Below are 21,689 nucleotides of genomic sequence, written 5' to 3'. Positions count from 1 at the left end.
TTCATTTACTTCCCAAAATATTATTGATTATCTTCATTTACTTCCCAAAATAATACGCCTTTTCCAAAATATTGTTGATTATCTTCATTGACTTCCCAAAATAATATGCCTTTTCCAAAATATTGTTGTTTGTCTTTATTGACTTCCCAAAATAATATGCCTTTTCCAAAATATTGTTGATTATCTTCATTCACTTTCCAAAATATTATGCCTTTTCCATAATATTGTTGTGTATCTTCATTTACTTCCCAAAATAGTATGCCTTTTCCATAATATTGTTGTGTATCTTCATTTACTTCCCAAAATAATATGCCTTTTCCAAAATAATGTGCTTTATCTTCATTGACTTCCTAAAATAATACGCCATTTCCAAAATATTGTTGTTTATCTTCATTGACTTCCCAAAAAAATATGCCTTTTCCAAAATATTGTTGTTTATCTCCAATGACTTCCCAAAATAATATGCCTTTTCCAAAATATTGTTGTTTATCTTCATTTACTTCCCAAAATAATACGCCTTTTCCAAAATATTGTTGATTATCTTCATTGACTTCCCAAAATAATATGCCTTTTCCAAAATATTGTTGTTTATCTTTATTCACTTTCCAAAATATTATGCCTTTTCCATAATATTGTTGTGTATCTTCATTTACTTCCCAAAATAATATGCCTTTTCCAAAATATTGTTGTTTGTCTTTATTGACTTCCCAAAATATTGTTGATTATCTTCATTTACTTCCCAAAATAATACGCCTTTTCCAAAATATTATGCCTTTTCCATAATATTGTTGTGTATCTTCATTTACTTCCCAAAATAATATGCCTTTTCCATAATATTGTTGTGTATCTTCATTTACTTCCCAAAATAATATGCCTTTTCCAAAATAATGTGCTTTATCTTCATTGACTTCCTAAAATAATACGCCATTTCCAAAATATTGTTGTTTATCTTTATAGAATTTCCAAAATAATATGCCTTTTCCAAAATATTGTTGTTTTATCTTTATTGACTTCCTAAAATAATACGCCTTTTCCAAAATATTGTTGATTATCTTCATTGACTTCCCAAAATAATATGCTTTTTCCAAAATATTGTTGTTTATCTTTATTCACTTTCCAAAATATTATGCCTTTTCCATAATATTGTTGTGTATCTTCATTTACTTCCCAAAATAATATGCCTTTCCAAAATAATGTGGTTTATCTTCATTGACTTCCCAAAATAATACGCCTTTTCCAAAATATTGTTGTTTATCTTCATTGACTTCCCAAAATAACAAGCCTTTTCCAAAATATTGTTGTTTATTTTCATTGACTTCCCAAAAAATATACCTTTTCCAAAATATTGCTGTTTATCTCCAATGACTTCCCAAAATAATATGCCTTTTCCAAAATATTGTTGTTTAACTTCTTTTACTTCCCAAAATAATACGCCTGTTCCAAAATATTGTTGTTTATCTTTATTCACTTTCCAAAATATTATGCCTTTTCCATAATATTGTTGTGTATCTTCATTTACTTCCCAAAATAATATGCCTTTTCCAAAATATTGTTGTTTGTCTTTATTGACTTCCCAAAATAATATGCCTTTTCCAAAATATTGTTGATTATCTTCATTTTCTTCCCAAAATAATACGCCTTTTCCAAAATATTATGCCTTTTCCATAATATTGTTGTGTATCTTCATTTACTTCCCAAAATAATATGCCTTTTCCATAATATTGTTGTGTATCTTCATTTACTTCCCAAAATAATATGCCTTTTCCAAAATAATGTGCTTTATCTTCATTGACTTCCTAAAATAATACGCCATTTCCAAAATATTGTTGTTTATCTTCATTGAATTTCCAAAATAATATGCCTTTTCCAAAATATTGTTGTTTTATCTTTATTGACTTCCTAAAATAATACGCCTTTTCCAAAATATTGTTGATTATCTTCATTGACTTCCCAAAATAATATGCTTTTTCCAAAATATTGTTGTTTATCTTTATTCACTTTCCAAAATATTATGCCTTTTCCATAATATTGTTGTGTATCTTCATTTTCTTCCCAAAATAATATGCCTTTCCAAAATAATGTGGTTTATCTTCATTGACTTCCCAAAATAATACGCCTTTTCCAAAATATTGTTGTTTATCTTCATTGACTTCCCAAAATAACAAGCCTTTTCCAAAATATTGTTGTTTATTTTCATTGACTTCCCAAAATATTGCTGTTTATCTCCAATGACTTCCCAAAATAATATGCCTTTTCCAAAATATTGTTGTTTAACTTCTTTTACTTCCCAAAATAATACGCCTGTTCCAAAATATTGTTGTTTATCTTCATTGACTTTCCAAAATAATGTGCCTTTTCCAAAATATTGTTGTTTATCTTCATTCACTTCCCAAAATAACATGCCTTTTCCAAAAAATTACATTTTATTTTTACGTCCGATATGACATTACTCCTTTTTGCATAATAATGTTCTTTATTTTATATACTTAATATAATAGAGATTTCCCTCCCAATCAATCACAGTTTGGTGGGAATTTATCCTGGGGCTGGGGGCATTTGACGTGGGGCCGGGGGGAATTGTCCGGGGGATTTTGTCTCCTACGAGAAGGGATTATGCCCATTTTTTTCTGTGATGGGGGGATTTAGCTCTGAAGTAGCTTTCGACGGTCTTTAAGCCATGATTTCAAAAGGTTCTCGAAACAGTCTAGACCTTTAATGGCAGGCTGCATTATAGTTTGAGGATTACTCGACCAATGCTTTGATTATGTTATAATAACGATGATATCTTCATCGCATGTGCATTCAATTTGTTAGTTTTTGAATCTTTACCACTTTATATTAGGTTTCGTTGTAAAGGTATTTAGCTGTTATTAATTTCGCTAAAAATGTATTTAGCGTTTAAAGATTTCGAGGTAATTGTAATTCGCTAACTTTGCTATCGCTATAAAGATATTTCGCTATTATTGCATTTCGCGGTTGTTGTTTTCGCTATTTTGACCGTCGATATTATGCCTTCAACATTTTGCATTTCGCTATTTTGACCTACAAGCCGATTTACGATGTTGTTAGACGTTGATTTGTAGTACAGTCATTTTAGCCCAAAAATAGAGGGAACCCGCAACAAATTGAAACAAAGCTGAAAATTTCAGATCTTTTAGATTTTTGGGTGCTCTTTAACGTGGTGTGGTCTCCCACACTCTCCCATTGGAGGAATTTCCGCCATATTGGAAAATGGCGGACAAAATCGAGAAAACGTTTAATAACTCCGGTTCTACTTAACCGATTAACACGTTATTAAGTTTCAATTGTAGATCATCTTCAAACACATAATTCACCTCTTAAGGTATTTTGTCCTACAACTAACCGGAAGTTCACAATCTGACTCTGAAGATTATCCTCATATAAAAATGGGAATTTAAAGCATTTTATGGTTTTTATATTCAGAATACATTTCCAAAATCAAGAAAAAGTTTAATAACTCTGGTTCTACTAACCCGATTAACAAGTTATTAGGCTTCAATTGTAGATTACTTTCAAATACATAATTCATCCAAAAGATATGTTGTCCTACAACTATAACCGGAAGTTCACAATCCAGCCCGGAAGGTAAGGCAAATCTAATTTTTGAGTATTTCGAAATGGTTTCAAGCGAAATAAATGCAAAGAGGGTTTTAAACCTAAAATATATTATTCCCACTATATTTTTACCTCTTTAAGTGACGATGACGTCACGGAGAGGTATTATACTGGACGTGTGTGTGGGGGGGGGGTGGCTGTCTGTTTGTGTGTCGGTCACCGCGTCCGCAGTTGGCAAAAATTGGTAGAGAAAACGTTTTGCTTCTACTCCCAATGTTAGGATCAAGAAGTGCGTGGCGATCGGCTAGGGTTACGAGAAACGTCTAACCTCCCAATTGCAGGGCTTCAACCAAAGGTTCATACAATTGCGGATTTCTTATCATTTATTGTGAATCAATCGCCTTATATACCCTAAATTTCCAAAAATTGTTAAAGAGGCATACGCTAGAATTCAAACGTCAACTTTAGCTATGTTTAAAACTATTTTAGGAATTAAGTTTCTTAAAACGACCTCAGTAGAATTACGTTAAACTACTGACGACTAAAGTAATTAACATCAATTATATTTTCTTAATTACTTTCTTAATATTATTAATTGCGTCTCGTATCGGAGAGGTTTATTTTGGTTTACCAACTTGTATATTAGTATATTTGTCAATATTAGTTAAGCTTAAGTTTAATCATAGTCCTCTACTTGAGGTTGAGTCTCAAAATCTCTATGTTCATTGGAACAAGATACTCCCTTGCATTGTCTACAAATTGAAGAACAGACTGGACCAGTTTTATCGCATTCACATTTCAAATCACAGACTTCTTTGCATTTACGAGGGATCATCTGCAGAAGCTCAGCTGGAGCAGGTTGTAGAGTGGTAACGATGGGTCCTACCTGTCTCCAACCCCATTCTCTAGCATTTAGGCTGCTTCCAAGCCATGTTTTAACTTGGTGATAAACTCAATTTGAATGTTGCTTTGCTGCCCCACTTGTTGGTGGATGAGAAGCTAATTCAAAAGCTCAATTCCATAATCTTCATTTAAAGTATACACTTGGTTATGTCAACTTTGTTTCACACGCTTTAACTCAACTTTAGCCGTATTGACAAGTGTGGGCGAAAAATGGTATATATTAAAACATTAAGTTTTATGATGGTACAAAGGCTGTTTTACTTTCTCCCGTACTATACATTATAGCTCTTGTCAGAAAAGAAACAAAATTTGTCAGTAACAGGAACTATATGTTTAATTTTGGAAACGTATTCTGAAAATAGAAACCATAAATGCTTTAAATCCCCATTTTTTATATGAGGCTAATCTTCAGGGTTTGATTGTGAACTTCCGGTTAGTTGTAGGACAAAATATCTTAAGAAGTGAATTATGTGTTTGATGGTGATCTACAATTGAAACGTAATAGCGTGTTAATCGGTTAAGTAGAACCGGAGTTATTAAACGTTTTCTCGATTTTGTCCGACATTTTTCAATATGGCGGAAATTCCTCCAATGGGAGAGTGTGGGAGACCACACCACGTTAAAGAGCGCCCAAAAATCTATAAGATCAGAAATTTTCAGCTTTGTTTCAATTTGTTGCGGGTTAAAACCTATTTTTCCTGTACTATTGGGGAGATGGCATCAATTTCTACACCAGCGTATTTTGTTGGCCGTTTGGATGTTGGGTTGTTTCTGTATATCTGCTTCATTCATGGGCTGTATTTTGTCACGATTGGCAAAAGCGGATTCCTTGATATTCTATGAAAATTTGGAAGACTTTCTCGACTATCCTGAAGTGAAGTTTGCGCTTATGGAAGACGCGCCATTGTATGATGACTTAAAAGTATGTTTCAGATGAAAAAATAGTATGTTTCGATGGTTCTACGTGAGCCTATATTAAAATGTGATATTAGTTTAGTTTTCTTCGGATCCAATGAAGAGGAGACTGTTCCAAAAAATTTTGAAAGACGAATCTGTACTTGAACTAGTCGATTTAGATCATTTAGAAATGCTTGAAAACCTAATACGGGGAGAAATAGCATTTCCGACTCCAAAGCGATTTATGATGTCAGTGCTGTTCCAACTTTGCGATTTTATTAAAGAAAACCCTCCAGTTTTTTCAAAATCAAAAATTGGAGATACAATGGTATATACCAGAAAAGACGTTGATAAAGAACTAAGAAGAATTGTTAATTTTGTGTAAGTAAAATTATAGTGGCTAAAGCTAACTGGAATAACAGACAGTGAGCGATTAAGGAAAGTTGTATTCACTTTGCCTCAGCACCTACAAAAAATATATTTGCTATAAGGACGTGGGGAAACATTTACCACGTTTCCAATATGGAGTTGATGATAAAATATTTTCTTAAACCCATAATGCCTCAAAAGATGAAGTGTTTTCGACAGAGAGAAAAAAGATAATGTCATGAATTAGAATACTGATTCGAGACTCAATGTCGAAAAATCTAACTGGACACGTGACTCAGGAAGGTTTTCATATACCCCAGTGCCCTCTGTTTCTGTTGCTTCTATTTTTAGCCTTGATAGTGGTAATTTTACTCTAAAGTAATCAAATTGCTTTTTTAAAATTGCAGAACATATCAAGTTGTACTTGATCGTACATCGTTTTATACCGAATTATGTCTCCTTCGAGATTCACCAGAACTTTCTCCATTGTCACTGATAAAATTTTATCTCTTCATGCTCTTCTATATTGTTGGCATTTCAGTCGCTATAGTTTCTCACGTCATATGGTTCACCCTTGCCTATTGACGTTGTATTTTATTGAAAAGGCACGGTCGGTTGATATTCCTGTTACCACAAGTCCACTTAATTATCCTAGTGCTTATTTAAAGAATTTCTACTGATAAGTATGTTAAACATGGTTTAAGAAAAGACTAAGTTAATGACTTTTATTCTAAAGAGTATAAAATAATCCATGACTTTTTACATTATCTATATCTGTTAGTCAAAAATACGTGAAATTCGTCAAAGATGGCGAAAGTACACGTCTTTCTATGGAAATGTTTCATAGCCTCTAAAAGAAGCTCATAGACGGAATATAAAGCTATCCCCAACAGTATAATGCAAAACTTTTAATTAAATTTTCATTAAATTTCCATTAAAATGTGGAAACCAATTTTAATGCCCAAACCGAACAATGTAAATAGAACCCCATCTAAAACAGATTTAAGCCTTAATCTGTTAAAAATGTGTATGCTTTATTTAATAAAAAATATTTCAATCTCAATTTCGTAACTAAATAAATTAATTTAAGTGTAAAAATAAAAACTGTAAACTTTAAATTTCAATATTCATGTAAAACATTAAACATTCTTGTAAATTTAATTTATTTGATGTAAAACTTAAAATTGTAAGAAAAAATATACCCCCCCCCAAAAAAAATGGTTTAAACTATTTGTAAAGATCGAAGCTAGGTTGTCGATGGAGACCTTTCAGGAAATAACGTGGGGTGTGTGCATGGTAAAGATCATGCACCCCAAAAAACTTTTCCTGTTTTCGAAAGGAGCCAAGGTGTCTATTGACGTCACAATCTGGGCTTCTATAGAAATGCTTGTAAAGAGAGAAATCACTTCTCTGCGCTTCGCTGCACAAGCAAGATGGGTAAAATTTGAGTAGTCATTAAAATAAAATAAAACCAAAAGTCTTATCCTTTGAAAATAAACGTATGATAATTAAAAAAAAATAAATCTATAGCAAGTTCTTGTTTTATATGCATCACCTGGTCATTTAAAATTGTGAGAAGAAACCACTGGAATATAGATATTGATGATTGGCCTTCTTGAAATTGCCAACTTCAACAGGCCCGTAGCCAGAAAAGCTACGCAGAAGGGCAGTATCTCTCTGTGAGGGGGCATGGCAAATGGAATTTTTTTTATAGAATAACATAAATATCAAAGTTGTCAAAAAATAAATATTTCCGCAGGTAGTTCATTATTGACACTTATTTAACATTTGAAAGTCAAACTTTTTTTAAAAATTTAAAAAAAAAATAAATTGTTAATAAACAATTCTAAATCTAAATTTCTAGTCCGATCTTTTTCGTAGACTAGCAAAGTAAAGTTTCACATTCTTTCATGTCAAATAGCTCGTCCTTAAAGTGAAAATACGCGAATAAGGCAGGAAAAGCTTGCCTCGCAACTTCGCATGTCGCTGTTGAGGCTCCAAATGTTAGTCTGAACCCCAACATTATAATATTTTGGTCCTGGATGACAAAACCAACGATAAATATCAATGATAACGACATAAAGCTAAAAATTCCAGTGTATCAGGGATGCATATAAAAAGTGAGGTTAAGTAAAAAAAAAGTGTATCAGGGATATACACAGGTAAAGACAATAAAGTCTAAAATATGTTAATATACATTCTAAATAGTTTTAATATTTGTGTACCAAAATGAAAATATTCATTATAGGGGCAAAGTTAATATGAAAAGGGGGCATTGGAAAATTTTGAGGGGCATTTATGGGCAAACCATAATGTTATTTGAGAGGGCAAGATATATTTTTGAGGGGACATTGCCCCCTGGTGCCCCTCCGTGGCTACGGGACTGAACTTCAATATTCTCTAATAATGTTGTCAAGTGCACTTTATGGAAATAAACTTACTCTTATATTCATCTTGATACCGAAAAACAACAATGCAAAAATATTAAATATGAAAGGACTACATGGAATTGGTGCACCTTAATTATCTATGAAGTGTAATTATGCCAAAAAAAATTGAAAGAAAATATTGTAACATAAATCAATAAACATAGAAACACCTATTTTGTGTTTAGATTATCGTAACAAGAGATAAAGGTGTCAGAAAAATAAGCTCAATACCTCCAAGTACCCATGAACGAGCTAAGGACTATGAACAGTTTGCAAAGTTTCATACCTTGCAATAGATCAATCCATTAATTCCTCAAGAGAAGTAAACACCACATTTGGCCTCCATTTTGGATTATGTCTCTAAATTATTTATTTATAAGTGCATTTCCACACAATAGAAACATACACGCAACACTTGGAAACGAAACCCTATTCGGGCGTCACCAACAAGCAGGCAAGTTACAAAAAAACAGGTCCCTGATGTTTTTTCTCAAGGCCTGAAATATTTTGGTTAATTGGAGGCAATTGCTAATTAACAATAAACTATATATTGTTTTTTCTTCATAAATACGAAGAAATCAGCATATCACATTCGTGGTATACAACGTATATATTATTATTATGTAATCGTAACTTTTTTCATCTTGAAATTTTTTTTTCAATCTGTTTATTATTACGTGTTTACAGCCAAAACGCCTATATTTTCAACTTCTCAAAAACGAGGACCATACTGCGCCACCATTTCTTTAGTAGCGTCTGCTAAATCGAACTACTTAGGCCTACCCCTACGACAATGCTTAATTCTCACAGGGTGAGAGACTAAACCAATGGCGGCGCTGTATCCCTTGTTTTTAAGACGGGATATAAACACTAATTATTTTGTAATAACAGATCATTTATTTTTTAATATTTTTCTCTTTATATTTAGAAAAAGGCAGTACTTTTAAGGCATTGTCTTTTATTACCGTAATGTTTCCTTTAATCAATATTATTGCCTATACAATTGCAACTTTGTTTAATATTCCACTTTCATTAGAAACAGGGATCTTGCTCTTTGAATCCTTATGCACCAAACGGACAAGAACTCTAATGAAGTTTGAAAGAGGGACTTCGTAGAAAATGTGCAAGATAAATGAGAATAAATACGAGAACAACCAAATTTTGACTGAATCTCCAATCTGAAACGAAACATGTCGAAAACGTCTCTATACATTCATCTAAAAATTTAAAAATTTGTTCAAAGATCTAGCAATGATCGTGAGTACAGGCGTAAAAGAGGGAGCATACGAAATTTACAAAAACCGATTCAATTCCCCTCTATATTTGCAGGTTTTAAGAAGCACGTCTCATAAATTTCCTGGTGTAGCATTGCATATCTAATATTAACAATATAAAATAGTAGAACTTGAAAACAGAAAATGTACTGAACATTTTGCATAATGAACATCTTCTGTACGACAAAATTCGATTGTACTGTAATATATATCGTAAATGATGTCGCCTGATTTCTCAAGATAAATATGATTTCCAGGACATTTCCAGGTTCGTACGATTCCTGCATATACTATATATTAACTTTACCCTATGAAATATACGTTAGTGGAATTTCATCATGTCTTCCCTAATTATAGTTATACCAAAATGACTAAATGAAAGTACTGTAACAGTTTTTGCTAAATTTATATTCATTTTAAACGCATCTTACTATAGACATATCGTCTGATTGTAAAGGCGAATCATGTCTCCAGTCAAAAAAAGCAGAAACTGGAGAGTTCATAAGGTACACTAGAAGTAGCAGTTTATTCATATAGTTCAGTACTTTCAACGAAAGAACTCGATCAACGACAGCTATAATATTTAAAGTAATATCAAATATTAAAATACCGGTATGATTTAGAAAATTTCTCTTCTCATCTAACCTGCGTTTCCCGTATAACAGACATATATCAGCCAACAGACGCTTAGGCACCACAAAGGCATTGAGAAGGCCGCAAAAACCACACTTCCGGCTACGGATAAGTTTCTTCCGATATTCCAAACCCAAGGGTAGAAAAGAACATAAGCACTCACAGTCAAAGAAAATGTCCAACCAAAAAATTTCTGTATCTGTAAAGACATCAGTTTCAGAATTACCTACCATTATAGCATTTTGCAAATTTTTAGGCTAAAAGATTTATATGGCCTAACAGTTTCTTCATAAGAAGCCCAGTCCCATTTGTATTTGCCACTCACTTTCCCCTTAATGTAATTAGGAGCTTCTATATTATCATGTAAGCAAAGTGACCCACCCACAATGCGTTTCATCATTGAACTAGGATCTATGCCAAGTGCTACTATGTGTAAATTCCTGATAATAAAAAACTTTATATATTACATAGGATAATGGCTGTGGTTTCCTTGAAAGTATTAGTTTAGCCAAACCATATCCCATTAAATATGGCAAAAGATGGTGTTGTGGCTCGTGCACCTTTAAAAGGTATTTGTCCATTGCACTGTTCAAAAAGTTTATCAAAATAAATCATGGGTCACGAAAAAGAAAAAGGGTAATACTTACTATAAATCAAGATGATGAAAAATTAGTGTTGGTTGTTTTAAAGTAAGATACGCATAAGCTGGCGAACATGAGAGAGAAAAAAGTAACAATACGACGAAAATAAGGTTTCCAATTTTTGGACTCCTAGGTAGGGAATATAATCATGTTTTAGTAGAAAATAAAACAATATGTCTAGAGACGGTTGCAAAGAATGGGTTTTTTTTATACGAAATGATGGTCACAACAGTCTGCAACAGCCTCTGAGAAAATTCATGTTATGTTTTGCAAATACCTTCTACTGAAGTATATTAATAGCAGAATAACCATACATAGCTGGATGTCTACGCATATATACCATGCTTGACCAATGCACTACGAAATTAAATAAATAATTCTCAATACATTTGAAACGCATCTTGGAAAGCTATATTCAACCCACTACTCCGGATGGAAACATTTGCACACTAACAGCCTACTTCTTCTAAGGTATTGGTGTTGCGCAGGGACAATTTTTACGTAATTTAAAAGCAGTGGGTGGTAGATTAAATTAGTAGGTAAAATACCTATCATTAAAGAAACCAAATGAACCAAAGTATTGGTCACCAGAGCACTTGTGCCAAATACAATATTATAATATTAGAAATATCATCCATTGATATTGATGCCTTGCCGTGAGCGGTGAGCACAGACTTCAGTTTCCTCAAGTAAAGCTATCTCTACTATGCGACCATTAATTATATTTCTCTATTAACACTTGCAAATCTCGCACAAACTATCCCCTTATAACACCGACGCGTCAGGAGAAGTATCTAAGCTGGTTGCTGTCGAAGGTCACCACCGTGAAAATATGGAGCAGTATTGCTAATCTCAAAAAACATAAGTGTATATAATTAAGAACTGCCCTTTTTTGAGAACATCGAAGTACGCTTACTATCTACTACAATATTGAGGTAGCCGTATCGTTACTATTACGCGGTAGTTTAAATTCTTGGGCTAGGTTCATTAACGCTCAGCGATGACAGAGTCGAATTATCGCTGCTACCGTTTTGTACGAATGTTTCGGATTTTGGCTTAAATTTGCTCACCGAAGACACAGAATTGATTTTGTATCCAATATACTGTTGTAGGTGCTGAACTTTACTTATTGTTATCAATAGCAAGGCCTACTGCTAAAGCACAGCCTCTTTATAATGACATTTTCTAAGTACTATTCCTTCGCTAACAAACATATTTATTAGTAAAAACAGGAAATTTCTACTCTGAAAATTTTCAGGGCTAGATATCAAAGTACGGCCAATTCTTAAAAATCTTAGGAAAACCCGATCCCACGAAAGATAAAAAGCTTAAGCTCGTTTACATCTCAGCCATTGGACAAGAGAAAGTAGTTTTTTTGGAAACCGAATTGTTCAACATTGACAATAATTTAACGTACCCAAGGTAAAAAAAGAAAAGAAAAAAATTATATACGGGTTCGAATTTTTTATCTTACCGATTCGGAGAGTTTCTCAAAATTTGTTCCTATGAACAAGATGCTCCACCATCTTTCCAAGCAACGGTTTGTCATTTCGTAATTGGAATAGTTCCAAAATGCGCCTGTGCCAGTAAATGGCATGAGAAGAGTGAGAGCGATTACAAGCAATACCATTGGCACAATTCTAAATAGAGTTTAATAATCGATTAAACAATAAGCCAAGAATAAAGAGAGTTACCTTAAAACCCTTAAGAAAATGGGAAATAGAACCTCGAGTACGAAACCTTTCTTGGCTTGAACTTTAGTAAGGGACAAATATCCAACAAGAAAGCCCCTGTATTAAAAACAAATCTTTATATTTTACAATTTGAAGCTCAGAGCTATAGATTGGAAGAAGAGGATTTTTGTGGCTTTGTGCAGTGTAATCTTATTTTTCAGATGAATGGAAAACGAATTGTGTTCTTCTAGTAACGGTTTGTTACCAGAAAAAATGTTGCATTAATTTTGGGTTTATCACATTGCAGATTTACAAGCATTGAACAAAGGCCAATTTACTAAACTACACTAACTAGTCTTCTATTTGCTTCAGATTGAAAAAAATACTTCTAGTTCTAACATCTGTAAAATACGACACCTTAGCAATCCTAAAATGATTTTGACTTACGATACAATAAAAAACAAGTCGTCACACAGCATACTATTATACATTGGTTGCTCCAAAAATTCACTAGATTTTTCCATCATGTGTCTCTGATTATCTGTTCAGGTGAAAATATTTGTGCTTGAAAGAATGTCTAGAAAACATTATTATTACGATTTTCAAAGATTTCGTAGTAGATATAAAATGCCGGTTCTAAGACAATGTATTTTCTATGTGTTTGTACCCATTGAAAATACCTTGACTGCATCGTCCCCTTGATGACGGTGCTTTTTCTCGTACCCCCCACATCCAGATTTATGGCGATAGATGGCGCCCTACGTTCGTAGGTAGAGCTGTTATCGTTCACGCGATGGCGCCGCTCCATAAATGACGCTTCCGGTCATATCCGGTTCAAGCCGGAAGAACGTTCTAGAAACTATCTCAATACTTTTGTTTCAAAGATAAGCCCGAGTTTGTTGTAAGATTTCTAGAAGGAGAAATTTCCATTTTATTCGACTCGACCCTCTTGTTTCAAATTTAATCCCGAGTTTGTTCAAAGATAAGATAATCCCGAGTTTTTTGTCTTCACTCGAGGTTTCTAGAAGACTCGGAGAAAGGTATAAAAACCTGAGACGCTGTACGAACCGCTGACTGGTTAAGTAACTCGTTGTCATTCGATGTTTCCTCTAAATAATATGCTAAAAATTTAGGTAAGGTCTTGAATAAGTTATCACGAGTTACGCTGAGATCGTCTACCACGTGATGGCGTTGAAACGTTTCGCGTAGTGCTTCATTGCTTAACTTGTATAATGATTCAGGATTCATCGCGAGTATCCAACTTAACCAGTCGTGTTCACCGATACTGTTTTGTCGATTCTCTAGCTTTTGCAATTATTCGCGGGACATTGTTATTCGTGATAAACTTTTAAATCTGTATAATATAACTCTTCAGATATTACAATTTTCAGATCTTGTTTTTCAGACGTTTAGCGCTTCGTACAGCGTCTCGGGTTTTTATACCTTTTTCCAAGCCTTCTTGAAATCTCGGGTGAAGAAAAAACTCAGGATTATCTATCTTCGAAACAAGAATTGAAAAGTAATGGAAATTTCTCCTTCTAGAAATCTTACAACAAACTCGGGATTATCTTTGAAACAAGAGAGGCGAGTCGAATGTGATAGAAATTTCTCCTTATAGAAATCCTACAACAAACTCGCGCTTATCATTGAAACTAAAGTATTAGGCATGGAGCCCGCCATTTCCGTATTACTATAGCTAGAGGATAACGTTATAACTGTTTTTTTCCTTCAAGATTTTGCAAATGGTTATTTAAACGGTATAAATGTATGTTTCTCAAAACCATGGAGGAAAATTAATAAGACAGGAAGAGAGGGTGTTCTATCCATGCCCATCCACCGACAAGTAAAATTTGAAGGTCGCTACAAGGTTTTTTTCACGTGACTGGTAGAGATGGTCCTGTCTTTTCATCTATTTTCTATTTTCCTCCATGCCAAATTATAGGACATGTAGACGCATAACAAGCATTTTGAAATGTTCTAATAATTGTTCGGTTCGTTTTGCAACAAATTCGGGGTTGATGACATATTATGATATCATTTTACTTTAAAGCAGTCTTAAGAACCTAAATAGCAGAACTCTCAAAAGACTTGACACACTGATGAAGTATATCAATTTACACGCGCAACAAACAATTCCATGATATTGCGATGCCTTCCATGTGATCTCTGTTCGTATGAACCTCGAAATAGTCATAGACATTTAGTTTTTACCCCATAATAGATAAATGAGGATTTATGGGGAATTTATATTCTTTCTGAATAGCAATTACTAAGACAAGCTTACATATTTGAAAAGCGTTATATCGCATCCCTCCCACGTGACCAAGAATGGTCCAGAGCATCGCAATGGTCTTCAGGCCATTTAAGTGAGCGGTTACCGTGATTTTACTGGGATTTTGGAAAGTTCGAATATTTTGGGTCATTGAAAATATTCGTATGATTATGTCTGAAAATAGATTTATTAAAACACAATAAAATATTTTTATTGCTTCTCTTTCGAATGGCCAAAAAATTATGAACCAATTAATCACACTCACTTTTGGTTATTTCAAAGTATTCTTGTAGAACTGCGCAAATTAAGCTGGTAATCATAATGGCAACCAAAACCAACCTATATTTACAAAAACCTTTATTCAATACAACATATATTCCTTTAGTTTTCCAGGGTTTTTTGAATATTTTTTGCGGTTATGATTTATATGATGTATTTTAATATGTAAGAAACATCAATATTCTTAAAACATATGCCCAAAAAGTTAACTTCAAAGCATTCAAGTTCATTGTGAAATGCCTACCCTCTCAGCAGCTAAATATTAAAAAGTAAACTTTTCATAACTGTAGAGTATTAACACCCACATTTTTTAAATAATATTTTTTTTAATAGACGATTCCAGATTTGTCTCAATGCCAAAGAATTATGGGATAAATTTGATTTCATTGATTTAAAAGCCCACTAAATAATTCAGAACACTAAATCAGGATAAAAAGCAATTTTATGACTCTGGTTTTTTTTAATCGTAATGATCTTTCTATTCAAAGAACCCTGCATTAAAGATTATAAAGTTTCTTACAAAATGACGATATTGTAATTTTTCATAACTGGTTTTGAGGTAGAGTCGCAAGTAACTTTACTGACTAAAAAATTCAGCTTTGCAGTTACTGTTAAAAAAAGATGAAAAAGCAAAAATTATAATTTATGACTATACTATAAATTTGTTCTGTGTTTATATTTTTCGATTTTAAAATGGATTTTTTCTTTCCTAGATGCAATAACATAGTAAATCAAGCTGTTCTCTTAGGTTCTATTGTACCCCTCAAATTTGACAAAACCCCACACTATACCATTAAATTCATTATAGAAATGATCTTAAATGTTATGCCAAATATAATTTTAAAAAACAGCCTCAAAAGAGGAATTTTTTCGAGCATTGCGAGTATCACTGCTAAAAAATGGTAAATAGCAGTTATTAAATGGTATTAGGTGGTAAATGATAGCTAGTATTATAGCGTTGTGATTCTACAGAAGAGGAGCAACAAAAAAATTAAGAAAAATATTCAAGATATAGGAAAAAAAGCCAAAAATAAAAAAGCATTCAAAATGAAGGAAAACACTCAAATATAGGATAAAAACAATTTAAGAGAAACAAAACAAAAAAGAAAGCTAGAACTATGGAAAACAGGAAAAAATAGGGAAATAAACTAATTTATGAAGAATGTTCCTGATAACTATGAAATTAAGAAAAACAAACAAAATTTATGTTTATTACAATATTTCGTGCTTTGAAAAAAAATCTCATAGAAATGCTGCTACCTTTCCAAAAACCATAAACTTATGTGCAATTGATAATATTGATATATATATTTCATTTTATACCAGAACTTTATTTACCGCCTGCGAACTAACACCCGAAACACTTTACTGCGTTGTATGTTTAGTTATTGAACAATTTATAAAAAATTAAAAGTATAGGAATGTCTTATAAACGGTAAATATAGAAATTTAGACTAAATATACACCAATGTAAAGAGACTTACGGCTGTTAGCGATGTTTTTGACGTCCGAAGTATCACAAGATGAAGGAATGCATATTCCGAGTAGTTTCTCCATGCTCATATACTCCCAGCTAGCTCTTCTCATACTGGATAGTAACTGAAACAATAGCGAGAAGGGGTACATTTTATTCATAGCATAATTTGCTAAATAGCTAAACTATCTGGCTTTTACAGACAAAGTACGATCATGAATGCTTACAACTGCAATCATAATTCCGCAATACTATGTGGTAAGATTGTACAGCACCATACAACGCGCTAAGGTTATAAAGTGGGTATCATTCATTATAAGTTGATGTAGAGTTTCACATGAACTAATTGGATTTGAAAAATACCTGCCCAATTCAATTCGTGATGTTGTGGTCACGGGCACAAGGCTTGTTGGGGGAGCATTCAGTTATACCAAATGTGGACTTTTGGTTATACTATTCCCTCCTAGCAACATTTGCTATTCTTTTTTCTCGCGCTTAAGAGGGCGCATATTATTTCAGCCCCCGGGTGCAAAATTGCTTAATCCGGAATTAATCCGGCCATGTATAAATTACCGACAATAAGTAGTTTTATTTTTCCCAACAATTTGATTTGCTAATTTTCTGTTTTTAAAAATAACGCCACGGTAGACAAGAGAGGCAAATCAGATTTCCAATTAAGTGTTACAATGGGCTACATTTTAGTACTGGATGTACTTAATGAGAACTTTACAGCAAGAACGGTTTGGTAAGAATTTTAAATAACATTCAGTTTTTATGATTTTTTTATGCGACATTTTTTAAAAATATTCTAAATTTACGTGTGTATAAGCAAATATCTAAATATTACAGAAAATATAGAGCTGTATCATGTCTCATAATGGAAGTAACGTTTATTCTACAGGGCCTACTTGCCAGGAGGCCCTTGGAAATAAGACTTGACCCCCACCCGTAATGTTAAACGAAAAGAACAAGGGCTCGTAATAGCAGCCACATCGATATCGATTCAATTAGCACATGAATAAAAAGAAATGAAATATAAAAACCCCAAACATACAAATTCAGAAGTATCCGACCCTCCAGATAAAAATTCAAAAGTATCCGACCCCACAGATAAAAATTAAAAAGTATCAAAAGTATCCGACCCCACAGATTAAGACCCCAAATCACCCCGACATTTTAGAGATAAAACTAAACGATAAAAACTCGGGGTTTCTATCAAGTCTCTATGGCTAAATTGTGGAATGTTTTACTACTGCGTGAGCGACCCGGGTTCGATTCCCGGCTACGATCTGAAAAAAATTTAAACAAGTTGGAAAAACCAAAATATTACCTCTCCGAGTCAAGAGGTCTACTACTATAAACTTATTTACCTAGATATGGATTTATTTCTCTTTTTTTGAAGTAAAAATTTACGAATAGTCAATGGGGAAAAGAACAGGAAATGAAGTGTATAAATTTTGGAGAGATATAACCTTTATGTGTTTGTAAAGGCCCAATTGTCTACGCTTCAGCTTTTTACCCGATATACTCATAAGTACATTCAGAACTGGTTTGCAGTGAAAACACTATCGTCTTGTCTCACCTCAACAATGTTCTTAGTTTGCCAACATGCGTGTTAAGGTTAAATAACACCAAAGCTGATTTGTGGCTAGACGCACTGAAAGTCTTGCGCACCATAAAAAGAATGAAAACTCCGTAGCTAATACCCGTTTACCATAAGCCCTTTCACGGGTCTAATTGCCACCATGATCTTTTCTTCTATTATAATATCTACACCTGATTATCTAAACGTGTATTTAACTTTCGGCTCACTCTGAACCGTTAATGTCTCTTCAATACAGACACGAAAATCAACACCCATAGTTTACTACACCTTGGTCCTCAATTATTTACTCTTTAGTTCACTAGGCCTATTACGGATAATACTTGATTTAACCGACAGTGTAAGCCTTAGCGTTCTTCTTGATACAATTAAAGCAAGGATTATTCTATATACAGATGTTGTATAGCTTAACTATTATATAAACAGCCATTTCAAATAATAATATTAAAAAATGTCCTTGGAATATCAAAATGAAACAGAGCTTTCAAGTTACAAAACTACTAAAGGCATCGTAATTACGAAAAATACTTCCACATATTCACTTTATATTATGGGAAAAGGGAATTTTAAGGTTCTGTATGATTTCTTAACACATCAACACAAGGCTAACTGCTAACGCGACGCACTAGTGTAACAATGGACGGACACACACAGACAAAAACATAGACTGCTTTTTAACTCTTTCCGTATTAATTTTGATTTGAGAAACAAGATTTTGTTTAATATTAAAATAAATATAATTAATATTAAATATTTTCTTCGTTAGTTGTTCGCCTTATTGAATAATTAAATTGATAAAGAACAATTAAACATTCTTGAGAGACTTGACTAATATTGGCGTTTGAAATGAAGCATACGCCGGTGCCCGGTGGCTTCGCCTTACTCAAATAGGTAGTATATAAGGGTGTCGAACTACAGTTAAAAGCAAGAACAACCGCGATTGCGAAAACCTTTGGTGGACAACCCACCCTAGGGAGGCTAGACGTTTCTCGTAACCCTAGCTGATCGCCGCGAATGTCTTAAACCTAACGATGACGATGGAGTTGGAAGCCAATGAGACAGATTGGTGTCTATGTGGAATAGAGGGAAGACCAGTAGATGGTGGTGTTTAGAAGCCAGTATGTTCCTACGCCACTGTTGATAAGCGTTATTTTAGACCTAGACCCAGTGATTAGTTTTTTAGCAATAGATTAAAAATAGACTTTAAGCCTAGGCTTGTTTGTTCTGAATTTTCTTTTCCGTCTAGAGGTTGTTGTCGAGTTCTTGTTGTTGGCCTTGGGTTTTCATGGGCTGTTTTCGCGCCAATATTAGGGCGTAAATGCGTTCTTGTCCTTCTATACAGGCGCCCATTTTCTGCACGTATAATGTAGGAGTCGTCATTATGGTTGCGTTGTTGAACCCTTGCTGGTATCCATTGTCTTGGACCTGCCATATACCTGACAGAATCGCCTGGTCGTAGATGAGGCAATGGTCTATTTGGACGTTCTCCAGCCTGTCGTGCCATGTCTTGCTGCCTCTTCTGCAGTGTGTTGGTTGTTGTCCGTATCGGGTAATGTGGTCGCAATAGTGTTTCATTTGCGGTCAGCTGTGTGCGTAGGCGGCGACCCATTAGTATTTCCGCGGGGGATGGCAAGTTATGTTTCGGCGTGGTTCTATACTCCAGAAGAATGTGATCGAGGTCCGTCCCTGATTTCAAGGCTTTCTCCATGAGATTTTTGATGGTCTGGATTGTTCTTTCCGATTGTCCATTGGCTTGAGGGTGGTTAGGACTTGACGTGCTGTGTTCGATGTTCCATTTACTGAGGAAATCCTTGAAGGCGGTTGAGTTGTACGGCGGACCATTGTCGCTGATTAGTTTCCGTGGTGCTCCATAACGTGCTATTTGAGGGGCAAGGAATTGTATTACCGCGTTGGCCGTCGTTGATTGTAGTTCTTGGGCTTCTACAAACTTCGAGTAGTAGTCGACCAATAGTATGTAGTGGCGTCCCTGATCTTGAAAGAGATCGGTTCCGACTGTATGCCATGGTAGAGGTGGGATAGGTAGTGGCTGTATAGGTGTAGCCGTGTTTGCCCGATCATGTGTTCTGCATATGGCGCATTGTTGTATATATTCCTTGATGTCATTGGCCATGTTCGGCCAGTATACATGGATGCAGGCTTTAGCTTGACAAGATGTGATTCCTTGATGGGCCGAGTGTATTTGCATCAGGGTGTTGTTGCGCAGTGTTTCAGGAACCACTAATCTATCGCCTCGATACAGGAGTCCATCTTTGAAAAGTAACTCTTATTGTACTGGCCAGTATTGCTGGGCGGTCTTATCGGTTATTTTCTTCCTGTTTGTCGGCCAGCCTTCACTGGTGTAGCGGATGACCGCTTGCAGTTTCTGTTCGGAACTTTTCTTCCCTGATGTGCGACATGGTTGTGAGACAGTAGACCGTAGCATTAGGTCCTTCCAGGAAGCTGGTGTCGTATCGTGAATCTTGTAACGTAGCTTTGAACCATTTTACACAGACCGAAACCATAATTTGAAGGTCCCATTGACCAAACTCCTGCAATTTAGGCGGTTTTCGAACAGTGGTAATTAGCCTCAAATGACTACACTAAAATGTTCATTGCTAACATTTCTCTGATAATAACAGAGTTGCAAGGTGATACATTATTTAACGATTTGAAGGCTTATCTAATTATAAGGGAAAGGTGAAATAAGCCATAATCCATAGCATATCCCTTGTTATTATTGTAAGATGATACTTAAAAAGATAAATTGATATTTAAATTATGGTAAATATACATGTTCCAGTAAATTGTTGAGATATTTATGGATTTTTAATGAAAGGTTTGTCTGTAGTTCAAATTTACATCCGCAGAATCACGAAATTTTAGTGCAGAAGAAATTTTGTTATTATATGGGTTCTCTAAACTATTAATTCAACCCATAACCGATACTTTGGACCGTATACGCAGAGTGTGGGCGTCGTGAGCACTTAACGATAAATTAACCTTGTTTGATTAGATTAAAAATGTTAAACCCGGGACGCAATGTGTCAAAACAATGATTATAGAACTTTATGGGAAATGTCAAATAAGGTAGACTTAGAAACTGTTCTTTAGATATTAAGCTGAAAGGATTTAAACACACTTATTTGAACAATGGGTGTCGAAAAAAAGAATGGAAATTGTTCAACAGAGGTGCAGTTTAACACCTTTTCAACTCGTCTTTCGTACTAAAAGATAATTGTTACTCTTTTATTTGTGTTGTTCAGCACCTTTGCGAGCTTAAAATAACACTTTTAAGTGTGTCGCATAACAACTTTAAGAGTGTCTCGTAACGCCTTTAAGAGTGTCGCGTAACGCCTTTAAGAGTGTCGCGTAACGCCTTTAAGAGTGTCGCGTAACGCCTTTAAGAGTGTCGCGTAACGCCTTTAAGAGTGTCGCGTAACGCCTTTAAGAGTGTCGCGTAACGCCTTTAAGAGTGTCGCGTAACACTTTTAAGAATGCCGCGTAACGCTTTTAAAAGTGTCACATAACACATTTAGCAGGTTTTATAAAGCTACCATACCACCTGATCACCAATTTCTTAGCTACGTTTTACTCAGGGATAAAGATATTTTCTAAAGAAAATATCATCTTTAAAAATGCTGTTATATTTAATTTAATACGAACAAT

General features: G+C 34.2%; 2 long non-coding RNA genes across 2 annotated transcripts in view; one reads left to right on the top strand and one right to left on the bottom strand.

Annotated features, from left to right (window-relative positions):
• Positions 1 to 21,689, top strand: part of LOC149620867 (uncharacterized) — a 200,429-nt gene that overhangs the window by 91,707 nt on the left and 87,033 nt on the right. The gene's annotated exons all lie outside the window — the stretch shown is intronic.
• Positions 9,237 to 10,194, bottom strand: LOC149620872 (uncharacterized). Its single transcript, XR_016375402.1, has 3 exons — positions 10,094 to 10,194; positions 9,880 to 10,022; positions 9,237 to 9,352 (listed from the first exon to the last, which is right to left on the bottom strand). It is a non-coding gene; the product is annotated as an uncharacterized LOC149620872 (long non-coding RNA).

This window comes from Phalangium opilio, unplaced genomic scaffold, assembly GCF_054372755.1.
Source record: "Phalangium opilio isolate 3A_F unplaced genomic scaffold, DU_Popi_V2 ptg000209l_1, whole genome shotgun sequence".
Lineage (NCBI taxonomy): Eukaryota > Metazoa > Arthropoda > Arachnida > Opiliones > Phalangiidae > Phalangium > Phalangium opilio.
The sequence above is the reverse complement of the archived record's forward strand: the minus strand, read 5'-3'. Positions and strand labels throughout refer to the sequence as shown.